This window comes from Populus trichocarpa, chromosome 7, assembly GCF_000002775.5.
Source record: "Populus trichocarpa isolate Nisqually-1 chromosome 7, P.trichocarpa_v4.1, whole genome shotgun sequence".
In the NCBI taxonomy this organism is placed as follows: domain Eukaryota; kingdom Viridiplantae; phylum Streptophyta; class Magnoliopsida; order Malpighiales; family Salicaceae; genus Populus; species Populus trichocarpa.
Genome location: NC_037291.2, coordinates 5,058,764 through 5,065,811, shown reverse-complemented (window position 1 = coordinate 5,065,811; position 7,048 = coordinate 5,058,764). Strand labels below are relative to the sequence as shown.

Sequence of the window (7,048 nt, the reverse complement as noted above, 5' to 3'; positions counted from 1 at the left end):
ATTGTGTCATGAGAATGGTTCAAAGTAAACGGTTAGGATAGTGGAAGTTTAAGTTTTTTTTTTCTCCTTAGTTGACGTGGACTGAGAAAAAACTTGTCTTCAGCTTTTGTTAGCTTAGAATCTAATTGGCTTGGAGTTTTCTCTCAGACCAATGCTCTGCTTTTCTGATTCTGTGACTTTTCTCCTTTTCTTCACCTGACTGATTGGTTATTGCCCTACTGGGTGTTTGGCATTGAGGGCAGTGGTAGCCGTAGGTGTAAGTTTTCAGAACGGTAGTTTTTAAATTAGTTAAAAGTTTTTCAGAACGGTGAGGATTAGGTAGAAGTGTTTGGTTAAATATACAATTAAAAACGAGGTTATATTGAAAACAATTAAGAATTTATAAAAATACATTTAGTTTTCATTAATCTATATATATTATAGCTTTATAATAAAATATAGTAAAAAAGCCAACTTTTGGCCTTTTGAGCTAAAAATGTCTTCAAATCGATACTTATTCTATTCTGATGACAAATTCATTGACAGTAAATTCATAATGATTCAGAAAGTGGTCGATTCCATAATTTTATTTTTGTTTTTTGTAATTAATCTTTGATTTTAACACCAACGAGTGTATCAATATCGGTATTATTCAAATATATACATAAATTTTTTGTTAATTTATAGGGTAATATAATTCAACTTAGAACTTTGAAGAACTTAAATGAAATTACATATATAGTTGTCGGAGTGATTTGTAGTTCTCCCATATTTTTATGTTCTCCACCTTGCTTCCCAACTGGACTGAAATTGCCATCGTTTGTCTCCCCTGCGGGAAGTTTTTATTTCTTATTTTTTCTGTGTTTCATCATTAAAAAATATTTATTTTCCATGGAAGTCGGCGTAGATATATCTGTTTACAAGACCTATGAACCATCACGTACGTTGAACATTCTTTTGTTTGAACTTTGAACAAAAGCCAAGAAACTAGCCCTTCTCTAGAATAACGATTAGTCCTTGACGTTTGGAACGTGTTGCTCCTCTTTTTCCTTCCTCCATAGGTTTTACCAAGTAGTTGACAGAGACGGGTGTTGTTTTTTCTTGCTACAGTGCCCAATATTAGGCGTCTCTGCTCATAGTTATAACCAATGTTTCTTCCCAAATTTGCTTTGATTGATTGTGGCGTGAAACACACAAGAAATGGTTTGTCAATCTTCGCCGGGACTTTACATATAATTTACGAGCAGAATTATTGCCTGTGACTAGGCTGAATAATTGATTGAAATTCTGGATTATATTACAGAATGAACAATAGTTTCTTATTATTTTGGGCTGTAGGAGTTCCTCCAATCTAACATATCACACTATCATATTGTTTATCAGAAAGATAATAATTATGCGATAAACCATTTACTAATCAATTGAATAATTATTAATTTTCTAATCAATATGCTGTATGTTCTTCGTTTCTTCCTCTCAACTAAAAAAATCTACAATTAGATACTTAATTTCAAGAAAAAATAAATAGTGAACTTGCAAAATCAAATGAATTGTACATGTTTTAAGATTTAAACCTTAAAAAAATAGTATTATAAATTTTATATTTCATTGTTATTGTTTTGAGCAGAGTATTAGAAATAAATGTCATTTTAATTTTTTATTTTTCATTCTTATTCCTCCATTTCCATTCAGTTATTGTATTTCTTGTATAAAGTGTGACATCTAAAAATATTGCGTCATTATACGTTCCATAATTTATGCGAAGAATATTAGAAGGTTTAATATAAAAATATTTAGACATTACTAATATTTTTCTAATAGCAAAAAAAAAACATAAACCGTATGAGAATTGAATAATTAAATATAACCCAGTCGACTTGACGGGTTCAAAGATAGTCTGGACGACCAGTAAAAACATACTTTGACTCAAAATAAATATTCAAGATATTTTAAAAAAATATTGAGACAACAACATATTGAATCGATTCGGGTCAACTCAAGTTAACATCTCAATTCGCATGTCAAGTCACAGGACCATGATAATCTCATAAAAAGAAAGAAAAAAATTTTAACCCTTGTTGTTACCCATTTTTGGGTCTCCACACAAAAAAAAAGAGAAAAAAAAATTGTCGAAAGAAAACCAAAATATATATAGCAGTGAGAAGAAGATGTCGGAGCGCCTAGAAAATGGTCAAAGATTGGTTAAGAAAGTTAAAAAATACAAAGATTGAAATTTGATAGTATATTTTTTTACTGATGAAGATCCTATTGATAAAGAAAATTCAATTTGAGAAAGAAAAGTTCAAAATCAAATGTTTAAAGACTCAATTAGATTTTGTTGAAAGATTAATTGAGTTTATGAAGGGTTTGATTATAAGAAAAGTTGTTTTTAAGTCAATTTAGGCTTTAATTGGAAGAAATTAAAGTTTAGGGGTCAAATTATAAGTTTTAAGACTTAATTTGGTCAAATCAGGGGCTGAATTGCATAAATATTAAAGTTTTATGGTCAATTAGGGACTTAATTGAAGGAATCCAAAACCAAGGACCAAACTAGAAGAGGCACGTAAATATAAGGGCTAGAATTGACTGAATCAGGGGCTAAATTGAAGAAATTGAAAGTTTATTGATCAATTGAGGGTCAAAATTCATAAATTCAAAACCAAGGACCAAAGTGAAAAAGACGGCCAACTTCAGGGCTGACATTTGAATTTGGTAAGGATGAAATTGAATTGATTCTTAAAATCAAAATTGCAATTGAGGACTTGATTGAATTAATAAAAAATTAAGGACTGATTTGAAAATTGACACGTTTTGGCACCTTTTTCTTTTAAATGAAACAACGTGTTTTTTTCAAAACGATGTCGTTCCATTCACTATTTATTAAAAAAAAAAAAGATGCTCCAAATGGTGTTGTTTTGAATGGCACTATGCATATTCTTCTTCCTCTGGATGCGCACAGGCAAGGGAAGAATAAGATTGTTCCCTTACATCGCCTCTCTCCCTCTCTCTCCCAGAAACCTAAAAAAACCCGACACAACCCACTCACTATTTATTAAAAAAAAGATGCAACAAAAATTGTGTCATTTTGGATGGCACTATGCATCTTCTTCTTCTTTTGGATGCGCACAGGCAAGGGAAGAAGAAGATTGTTCCCCTACATCGCCTCTCTCCATCTCTCTCCTAGAAACCTAAAAAAACCCGACACAACCCACATTAATGGCCTACCATGATTTGAAAAAAAATAGAGGGGACAAGCCCTGCAGACGGCCGCCCAACCACCTTACCCATTCGGCGTGATTAGACAGAGTATAGTGGCTCTCTCCCCTCGCCCTTTATAAATACTAGAGGAGAAAATGAAAACATAGAGGACGAACAAAGAGGAGGGACAACCGAGAGAAACACAGGGGACGACCAGAGAGGAGAAGACAACGAAAGAGAACCAGAAAAATGATAAAACAGAAAGAGGGAGACGGAAGGAAAAGAACGAAACAAAGAAAAAAAAAAGGAAAAGGAGGACAAAAAAAAGAGAGAAAAAAGACAGAGAGGAAATAATAGAGAAAAAATAAGAAAAAACAGAAACGAAGGGGAGTTCGAGGATAAACAAACAAAAAAGAAAAAAGGAAACACAAGAGAACAGAAAGAAGAGAAAAATAAAACACACAGAGAATAAGAGGAAGAATCACTGGCCAGCGAAGCAACTCCTAGTACACAACCTTGTCATTGGGAATAAGAACCATTAGCACCACCATCAACACCACCGGGAGCCGCCGCCAGGTTTATTTCCTATCCCCTTCTTCCTCCTTCTTCTTCTCTTTCTTCAGCATCATCTTCACTATCTTCTAGTGAACAGTGGAGAGTGAATTATTCACGTAGCATGTGAACAGTGAAGAGTCAACTATTCATGGGTCGGACTGGGGCCGGCCCAAACCAAAATGTGTTGAGTCAGGTCCGGCCCAATCTCCTTTGAAATAGTTTTGTTGGGCCGACATTGGGTCAACCCCTATTTTAGGCCGATATTGGCCCAACTATTTTGGGTCAAACTCGGCCCAACCAGGCTGGGCTCAACCTATATAATTGGGCCAAGCTCATCCCTATATATTATTTTCAAAGAAATTTTGATTTTCTCACATATTTTTCTACTAATTTTGATTAATATTGGTTTGTATTTTTATAATGTAAAGATATAAATCCGATATTAAAATACCTGATTTTTTTTCTAAAATGTTGTAAAACAATTATATAGAAAAACAAAAACAAAATGTCTTGTTTCCATGCATACGGCCAAGTCTCTTAAGCTTATAAGAAATTTTCATATATGAAAAAATTAAAAAAATATATGTATTAGCATGCATTTTGAGCTTTAATAACCAGTTTATTAAAGCCATGAGAACTAGACCAATATTTTAAAAATACCAAAAAAATTATTTTTTTTCTTTTAATATATGATATTACAAACTTATACATAAGACGTATTCCTAATATTAAATAAAAGTTAGATCTTTTTTTATTGACATTAGAACAGTTAGGTTTTACCCAATAAGATAAGGATCTTCTTATTGGGGAGGACTTTTCTTAAACCTTAGACAGACCAACCATTAGAAAACATAACAATAACTTAGTTTATATCAAATAATTAAACAATGCAACTTATCTTAGGTAGAGCGTATGAATAGTACTTAAAAGTGTATTTTTATCAAGGTTTTATATCATCATTTTGCACTTGAAGTATCAATATCTCCTTAACTAGAGCATGTTTTATAATAACATGTCTAATAATATAAGATACCTTTAATTTATGGTAAATGTTAATCTTAAATGCAGAGCCTATCACATAAATCAAAGGATTGATTGATGAGTTTAACTACTGAAATTGAGAAGACAAAGAGAGCCTAGAAAAGATATGCTGGTTCAGTCCAAACTGGAACACCATTCGGTTATTGGATCATAACTGGAGCTGTAGAACTTGGATTTAGATTTGGTTTATATGTATGGAAAGCTAAGACATAGGCCTAAAACTTTTATGAGAGTCTAAGATTCAAAATGATCGTTTTCAAGTTCAAAATGTAGCAAGAGGTGATCACTCACTCATCAATTAGTCATCAAATCAATAGTTCCGAATTTTGGCCTATAAAAGGAGGCATTTTCCATGCATTTAGGCATCTTGGTTTCCAGATCAAGATCATTTCCTTACTTGCTTCTTTCTTTGTAGTTTTAATGTTCTAGTTTTATTTCATGTTATAGTTTCATTAATCTCTTGTTTATGCCTTTCATTTCCTTTACTATACTTATATAATCTTGTTCTCCTCTTATTTATTTATATTTCTCTTCTTCATTATGTTTACCTAAGTTTATTATGTCAAGGTGAAAAGGTTTCACTAATGGTGTTAGGATAAGTTTAATATAAACTCAATATGGACTTCAATGATTATATCCTTAACAACTTGCTATTAACATGTCTTATCATTTTTATCTTATTAATTCTTAATACCTTACTTGTTAAATGGTTAATCTAGATTTTTGTTGTATAACACTTGGTACAACAAATGCTTGGCACTTTCATAACCAACCGTATGGTATAATCTACACAAGTGCTATGTAAGGAACTTGATTTGTTGTTAACATAAGTTAGCATCATGAATTCCTGATAATATTTAAAAGTTTGATGTTACTTGAATAAGATAATTAATATGATCATGTTAATAATTTATAATGAGCTATTAATGACAAATCATTCGATTGGAACCTCTTTTGTGTGTTTTTCAAGTTGAGTAATAAAAAGAGTTTATATTATACTTATTTGAAATACCATTAGTGGATCCTCTAACCTTGACAACTGTTTTTATCATTGTTTAATCTTCACATTAATCTTACATCTCAAAGTCCTCTTTAACTCACCATCACCACCACCACCATCATCATCATCATCTTATTATTATTATTATTATTATTATTATTATTATTATTATTATTATATAGTTAACCTCCCTGTGGTTCGACCCCGGTCTTGCCGGCTTATTTATTACTTTGACATTCCTGCACTTGGGAGAAGACATCAATCTTTTGGTCGTGTCAAGTTTTTAGCGTCGTTGTCGGGGAGGTAAGTTATTGTATAAATTATATATTTTCTTTTCTTTTCACTTTTATTTGTTTTTCTAATCTTTGTTTCTTCTTTTTCTTCTTCTTTTTCTTTCTTTCTGCACTTGCATGAGAGTTTGGACACGCACATTAAATGGTAGACTTTTTAGGAAATCCTCATCATTTTCAGAAAACATGGCTGAAGAGGATAATCAGTCGCTTCATAATGAGAATAATGATAATAATCGTGTTAGAATACTTAGAGACTATATGAACCCAACAAGAACAAGTACGCGATCATGCATAGTTTATCCTCCTAATGCATCTCATTTTAATTTTAAACTAGACATTATTCAACTTTTACCTTCTTTTCATGGCTTAGATTTAGAAAATTCATACTTGCATTTAAGAGAATTTGAGGAAGTCTATAACACCTATAATGACTTAAATTGTAGCATGAACACCATCAGATTAAAACTTTTTTCCTTTTTCATTAAAAGATAAAGCTAAAACAGTGCTACAAAATCTTAAGTCAGGATCCATTCATGTTTGGGATGAAATGCAACAATAATTTTTAAAGAAGTTTTTTCCGTCTCACAGAACAAACTCTTTCAAAAGACAAATCACCACATTCACTCAAAAACCAGGAGAAACATTTTATCAATGTTGGGATAGGTATCGAGATTTGCTTAATACTTGCCCTCATCATGGTTTTGAAACATGGAGATTGGTTTCACATTTTTATGAAGGGTTAACACCTAAAGATAGACAAATGGTAGAATTGATGTGCAATGGAACTTTTGAAGATAAAGACCCTGATGAAGCAATGGTGTACCTAGATTTGTTAGCTGAAAATGCTCAAAATTAGGACACTACAGGCACTTATGAGGCACCAGGTAAAACTCAACCTCATACATGTAGTAGAGGTATATACAACCTGAGGGAAGATCATGACCTCCAAGCCAAATTTGCATCTTTAGCTAGAAAAATCGAG

At 32.0% G+C, this 7,048-nt stretch overlaps 1 pseudogene; it reads right to left on the bottom strand.

Moving 5' to 3' along the window:
* Positions 1-6,657: 6,657 nt before the first annotated feature.
* Positions 6,658-6,768, bottom strand: LOC112328262 (small nucleolar RNA R71; annotated as a pseudogene).
* Positions 6,769-7,048: the final 280 nt, after the last annotated feature.